The sequence below is a fragment of the Pygocentrus nattereri genome, chromosome 24, assembly GCF_015220715.1.
Source record: "Pygocentrus nattereri isolate fPygNat1 chromosome 24, fPygNat1.pri, whole genome shotgun sequence".
In the NCBI taxonomy this organism is placed as follows: domain Eukaryota; kingdom Metazoa; phylum Chordata; class Actinopteri; order Characiformes; family Serrasalmidae; genus Pygocentrus; species Pygocentrus nattereri.
Window position 1 is genome coordinate 264,373 of NC_051234.1, and position 7,708 is coordinate 272,080.

Sequence of the window (7,708 nt, forward strand, 5' to 3'; positions counted from 1 at the left end):
AATTTGAGCACAGGTAAGCTCAGAGAGCCGAACACCTGGTTTCCTAGACACCAGATGATCTTAGACTAAGAAGACTTTCCAGTACTGATTCCCCACTGGCCAGTTTAAGACTGGGCTTGATCCTTGTCTGAGAAACCAGCCATCAAAGGGTTAAACTGAAGCTCCGGCTTCATCCTGAGGACTGCAGGGTTTGTCTTCCTCTGGTGGTTGGCTTTGGAACTGCAGTGGAATTGGGAAAGCTGAGCGCAGTTTGGCTGCAGTTCTCAGGAAATAAATCAGCTGTGCACATGGAGTTTAACAGGGCCGTAAAACCACACACCAGCGGGATCAGCGGGATGGGATGCCATCTGATCTGCTACGGCTCATTTTCTGCATTAACGTCTCAATAATGTTTTTTAATGGTTAATGGCTGTAAAAGTGCTGATGTACTAGAATAGAACATAAATAAGATGAATGAAAGCTCAGACTGGCTCTGCACGGTGGCGTGGTGGGCAGCGCTGTCGCCTCACAGCGAGGAGGGCCTGGGTTCGATTCCCCGGCTGGGTGACCGGGGTCCTCTCTGTGTGGAGTCTGCATGTTCTCCCCGTGTCTGTGTGGGGTTCCTCCGGGTTCCCCGGTTTCCTCCCACAGTCCAAAGACATGCAGTCAGGCCAACTGGACGTGCTACACTGCCCCTGGGTGTGAGTGACTGTCTGTGTCTGTCTGTCTGCCCTGTGATGGACTGGCGACCTGTCCAGGGTGTATCCTGCCTTCCGCCCAAAGACTGCTGGGATAGGCTCCAGCACCCCCCGCGACCCTGACGGAGAAGCGGCTTGGAAAATGGATGGATGGAAAATGGGATTATGATATTATCCAAACTGAGTACAGACTATAGAAAATCTGTTATTCCACAAGATCATTGCCAAATGAACTTGCTAATTATTGTTTTATTTAGTTTTTTGTCAACTACATATTGCTCTTACCAAAAAACACATTTTCCCACCTCAGTAGCTTTAAAGTGCACAGAGACGTACAGTTTAACCTGAGATAGTCCATCCCATCTCAACTCCAGCGTGATGGGCAGACGATTTCAGGATGAACTGGCTCCACTACTCCTTGTTTTCAGAACAAGATCTAATCAGTGGCGTGAAGTGGTTTTGCCAGCTCAGTGGGTTGTGCTGTTACTCTAACACTGGCTCTGTCATAGCACCCCTGCTGGTTTCGCCCAGGCTAATGAAACCAATGCTCCTCATGTCACATCCATAATTTGCTCCGTAACAGTTATTTATGAAAGTTCCTCCGTTTTAATGATGCATTCAAAGCTACTTGAGCACTAATAGCTCCCCCTTGTGGAGAACCTCTAACCCTAACCTGCTAAACTGTCAGCATGAGGTGCAACACAGATGAACAAAAACACAACGAAATATTTTATACATATTCAAAGAACTTGATGTTTGAGTGTGTCACGTTAACTCAACTCCCAAGCGTCTGATTTATAAAGGGCTGCTTTAGGCTTCATGGCAGCAGCACGTTCTCTATATTTTAACCTGTTTTTCTCCTGATAGTTTTCCCAGTTTCATGAAAACAGTACAGCGCAGCTTTAAGTTGACATTCGGTCTTCACTGAACAAATACAGGACACTCGTGTTTTTACACTCGCTCCAGTCATATTGCCTCGTGACATTAATGCTTTCTTCTGGATCTTCAGCACAAGCTAGACTGTCCAGTGCTTCCTCCGGTGGCAGTGATGGTGAACTCTACTAGCACGACAGTAGACAGGTGAGACATTACACTTCTGTGTTGGCGGCTGATTCAGACTCTTTTCCTTTGAAGTTAACAGGCTTTCTGAGGCTCAACCATATCCTATCCTCACTAAGGAGAATAAAGCAGTTAACAGGCTCCAGTAACGTTCAGAGACAGGCTTTAAGTTGAAGTCCACATCCAAGTCAAGGAATAAGTTAGAGAGGAAACTGTAAAGCAGTTAGACTGGTGCTAATACAACATTGCTATTCTCAAATGAGTAAAAAAAATACAAGGTTTTTACTGTATGACATGATTAAGATCCACTCATCTGGATATTTTTGATATTTTTTGGCCTCTTGTCCACATGAAAATGGCAAAATGACTTTAAACAATGATGTGTTTAAAACTTCCGCCAGGATCAAGATGTTTTAAAACATGAAGTGAAAAGCTTAAAAAACGTGTCTGCCTGATCAGGACAGCAGTGGAAACCCCCCCTCGGCAGCACGGCAGGCTGTTTAATTTCTTTGTGAAATATAAAATTATGGAGGTCTGACGGCCTTCAGGTCAAAGTCTGTGCAACACACCAACATCAGCCGTTTTATACTTTTTAAATAAAAAATGTGTTATTTTTAAAAATTAAAACCTTCATTAAAAAGCAGAAAATACTCTGTTTTCCTGTCACTACGAAAAACACTAAGACTTTTAGTCTGTGGGCGGAGCCTTATTTAGCCACACCCATGCATTTCAGAGCAGGCAGTGAGGCTGCATCCCTGTCCCTCATTGCCACATGGTGAGCAGTTAGATCCAATTGTTTTGAAGTAAATGTGTCCCAAAGTCTGCAAATCAGAGTGGAACTTAGTGTCACTACCGAAACAGCTTTTCTGCGTTTACACAAACTGTCTGAGTTTTAATGCAAAATTAGCTATGGTCCATGCTCTGAGGGTCCAAACTAAGATGTACTGGATTGTGGCCAGTCTGGTTGTCTGGATCTTGGCTGTGGCAGCGTCCTTCCCCGAGCTGGGGCACCTTGGACCCGAAGAGAAACATGGTGAGGTGCTTTGCAGTGCATATCTAATCACCCAAACCATTACTTAAGATGAACATGTTGCGCCTGCTGGTCCCACTGATCAACTTGGGATTCTGCTGGTCGATGGTGCTTTGGAGGCTCCACAAGGTTCGCTCATCCATGAGACATGGCATGCGCCTCGTCTTCCTGGTCACTGTGGTCTTCTTCTGCTGCTGGACACCATACAATGTTGTAGTGTAGTGTTGTAGTTCCTCAAAGGTCTGGAACTGATGAAAATCGTACCTGAAGACTGTGAAAGCAGCAAGTGGATTGTGGTGAGTCTGCAGATAACTGAAGCTGTGGCGTACTCACATAGCTGTCTGAATCCCTTGCTGTATCTGCTTGTAGGAGAGAAGTTTAAGAAGCACCTCATCAGGGTCCTTCGCCAGACACCATGTGTCAAACTAAAATCCTGCAAGAGCTGCCTGACCCTGGACACACACCGCTACCATTTAAAGCAGGAGTTGGTAACATGCAGCTTTTACTGCTCTGTTGTGGCTCCACAGCTGAATTAAATATTTTAGGTAAAGTAAAATAATCCTCCTTCCATCTCTTGGACAGCATTGCATTAAAAACTAGCATGCTTCTGTGATGGAGATCACCAAATGGGCTCCATCACAGTTAAGACTCTACTATGCACACCAAACTTCACCCACCGATAATGTCCAGAAACGCTACCAGTTTCTCTGGGCTTGAGCTCATTGTGGTCTAATGAGTTAAATCTTACATATTCCGCCTTCGAGACAACGTCTTTTCCAGGGACATCCACGCTTTTCTCAACATGACAATGACAACCCACATTCTGGACATGTAACATGGCAGCATAATCAGAGAGTGAGGATGCGTGACTGGCCTGCCTGTCTTCAGTTGAAACCTGTGGAGCATTACAAAGCCCAAAATATCACCACAAAGGCCCTGTATGGTTGCACAGCGAAGACTTATGTAATAGATGAAAAATCAGGTGCAATAACGGGATCAGTTGGTGTCTCTAAACTCTAAGTGTTGTTAAAGGAAAAGGTGATGTAACAGTGCTCACCATACTCCAGCGTTTGGGAACAGGATGGAGGTAACATTAGGAATGTGCTTATATTTAAAGTAAAACTAAATTTGTATAGTTTTAATTTAATACGGATCAAACAGAGTTGATCTGTTTTTTTATCAGGTTTATCACGTCTAATCACTGCTCCCTGTTTTTATTAGCATTTTAGATAGTTTTTTTAATTGGATTTGTATAAACCAGAAATTTCCAGTTTTTTTGTAATTATTATTGTCAGTATGGCAACACATTGTGCACTCATATGAACTTATTTAATAAACAAGCTTTTTTGTTTTGCAGCAGTTATTTTCAGCCACATTCATCTTTCCCTTCAGTTTGAGGTGAGCAGCTGGCAGGTTGGCTGAGAGGATCTGGACATAGCGGCCTTGGTTGGAGGCATTATTCACTGTGGTCATTGTCCTCGTGTGAACAGAGGCACTGAGAACCAAAATCCTGTCGTCGGGACGAATGGCTCGCGAGGGGGGCCTTGTTTACACCTCGTTTACAGTCTGTCGTATGCGGCCTGTATTCTTTTCGCTGTGGGACTCTTTATGAGCAGTCTTTAGCTCTGTGTGTGCTGTGATGAATGCTTAGTCTTTTCTTCTGGCCTTATCAGAGTCCTGACAGGTGCAGGCCTCACTATGTGTGTGTGTGTTTGCGAGCACCAGCTCCTGTAAGCCAGCCATGAGTTACACTGGCGTGGAAACCTGGACGAAAAGCCTATTTTTTACAACACCATAGCAGGTGTAGGATGTCTTGGAGCTTCTACACACTGCAGGGTCTTCCATCTCCAGACCTGAGGGGCTAAAGCACAGTATAGAGCTAGGGCTCTCAATTACATTCTGATGTCAGCATAATAGTCCTAAGAGAACTGTTATAAAACGTTTTACTAAAGAAAAATACAAATCATATAACATATAACATATGCTATAACAGCCTCCGATCTTCTGGGAAGCTTTCAAAAGATTTTAAAGTGCACTTGTGAGAATTTGTGCCCATTCGGGGTTGAGGTCAAAGTCCTGTGCAGACTAACACACGAAACTCAGCAAACCAACGTCTTTATGGAGCTGCTTTGTGCACAGGACCTCAGTCATGCTGGAACAGGAACGGCTCTTCCTCAAACGGCTGCCGCAAAGTTGGAAGCATGAAATTGTCCAAAATGTCTTTGTGTGCTGTAGCATTAACATCACCCTTTACTGGATCTAAGGGGTCTAAAAACAGCCCCAGCCCATAATCCCTCCTCCACCAAACTGTGTATTCCAGTAGGTAACATTCTCCTGGCATCCACCAAACCCAGATTCATCCATCAGACTGCCAGACAGGATACGTGTGATTCATTACTCCAGAGAACACATTTCCACTGTTCCAGAGCCCAGTGGCAGCGTGTTTACACCACTCCAGCCGATGAGCATAGTGATCTTAGACTTGTGTGCAGCTGCTTGGCCATGGAAACACATTTAATGAAGCTCCCAGTACATAGTTCTTCTGACGTTGCTTCCAGAGCCACTACTACAGAGAACAGATATGTCCCCTCATCACTGTTCCCTACCCTGAAGAACTACATAGAACACTATTATAGAGAACAGTAGCTAGAACAGGTAGTCTAATTCTTTACCACGTCCTGCGTGTATTTGGTTGATTCTTTTCTGTAGTAATCATCCGCTGCATGAATGCAATACATAATAAGTATACAGAAAACATCACACAATAAAACACGCAATATACAAGATTTTGTGTAGAAAAAAACAGGGAAAATGTCAGGAATTGTACCTGCGCATTCGCACAAAGGCTGGAAATGTTCAGTACAGACTATAATAATGTGGTTGGTTAGTGTGGTGGGTAACACCTCTGCCTTCTACACCGTAGACTGGGGTTCAATCCCCCACCTGGGTAAGCACCCTACACTATACCATTAAGAGTCCTTGGGCAAGACTCCTAACACCGCCTTGGCCTGCCTGTGTAAAATGATCAAATTGTAAGTCGCTCTGGAGAAGAGCATCAACCAAATGCTGTAAATGTAAATAATAACATACCCAGCTCAGAAGAGTGTAGTAGCCTCAGTGCAGCAGCGAAAAGCTGTTGTTAAAACGCTTGTCTTAGTTTTTAAAGACCTGTAGCGCCTCCCAGAAGAGACTGGTTGGAAAGGATGAGAGGAATCTGTAATTATTCTCTTTGCTCGCTTAAGCATGTGCTGAGTATAAACAGTCAGCTGAAGGAAGTGATGTACAATTATCTTTGACGCTTTGCAGACAAAATCAGTTGATTATGAGTCTGGATGCCTGTCTTTCCACACCAAACTGTAACAGACATAAGAACATCTGCAGAACTGAAGGCATCTGGCAGTGTATTCTTCCATATAACTGATGAATAAGGGATGAAGCTTCTAAAGCCTTTAAACACTTTTCACACTGGCTTCCTATCACTGTCATTGCGCACAATCACCAGTGGTGGACAGTAACTGAGTAACTGAGTAACTGAGTAACTGAGTATCTGAGTAACTGAGTATCTGAGTAAATGTAATTAGTTTCTGTACTTTAGTATTTTTGGTGTATCTGTACTGAAGTTTCTCCGTTACTGGGCGACTTTCTCCTTTCACTCCACTACATTTCAGAGTCTAATATCCGACTTTTTCCTCCTACATTTTGAGAAATCTGTCGTTCCTTTTGGTTTCTGTGTGTATAAAAACGTAACATGTCAAAACGAAAGAAGCGCAAAGCCAGAGCACCAATCAGGGCCCAGCGGTCACTTTGTTTAGAGCTGGTTTTGACCTGTTGGTCATACCGACCCAGTGCAAAAAAGTGATTTCAGAGCCACTCGGTTCTCCCTGATGGAAACTGTTTACCTTCAGTGTTTTGTGCTTCTGATCATTTTAATAGACGTCAGCGTCACTAATTAATGACGTTCTATTAAAAGACTGGTTTACCAAGAGAGACGCTGGAGGACTTTCACCTGAAATGAGTTCATGAAGCCAGTCTGGTTATAAAAATGATAACAGGACATCAGAGCCAGAATTCCTCTTTTAGTACTTTTACTTTATACTTAAGTACATTTGAAGGGAAATACTTTAGTACTTTTACTCAAGTGGAGGTCTAAAGGGAGGAACTTCTACTTTTACTGGAGTGATATTTTACCTTGGGGATCTACTTTAACTCAAATATGTGATTTGTGTACTTTGTCCACCGCTGACAATAAGTTTCCCTAGAATTATTATTTTTTATCTGAATAGTTTCTTATCAAAGCTACATAGGCTGAAGATTTGAGAAGCTGACTTCCCCTTTAAGGCTGGTAACCCTGTTTAAAACTAGCCGGCATTAATGTTGAACACTAACATACTGATGTTAATCTTTTACTCTAGTAAATGTTCACTGATTTTCGCTTCATGCACATGTAAACATTGGCTTGTGATGTTTTAGCAGAAGTGAGGTATAAAGCACTGAAGCAGGGGTTCGAGCTCTGGAGGGTCAACTGTGGAAGTATTTTGAAGCAGGAAATTCTTGGATTAGCTTGTGGTGATTCAGAAAGTGAGGCTTTCGAGTGTAACCAAGACTTTGCAGTCGTCCTGCAATAATAAATAGTTCATATGTACAAAAAAGTCATCCAGAGCGGTTTGGTGTGAAACTCTCAGTTCTAGATAAACTGACCGAGTCAGAGCTGCTCACAGTGGAGGTGATAGGAACCAGACGTCCCTCTAAAAGCTCCTCACAGTGGTGGTGATGGGAACCAGACGTCCCTCTAAAAGCTCCTCACAGAAAGTTCCTACATGAACTGGTTCTGAATTCACTGCCTGATGACTGAGACGCTGTTTTATGAGAGTTTAGAGAACTTCAACTCCATTCATGGTGGAGGGAGACATGCAGGGCGCTGTGCGGCAAAATAGTCCCCAAA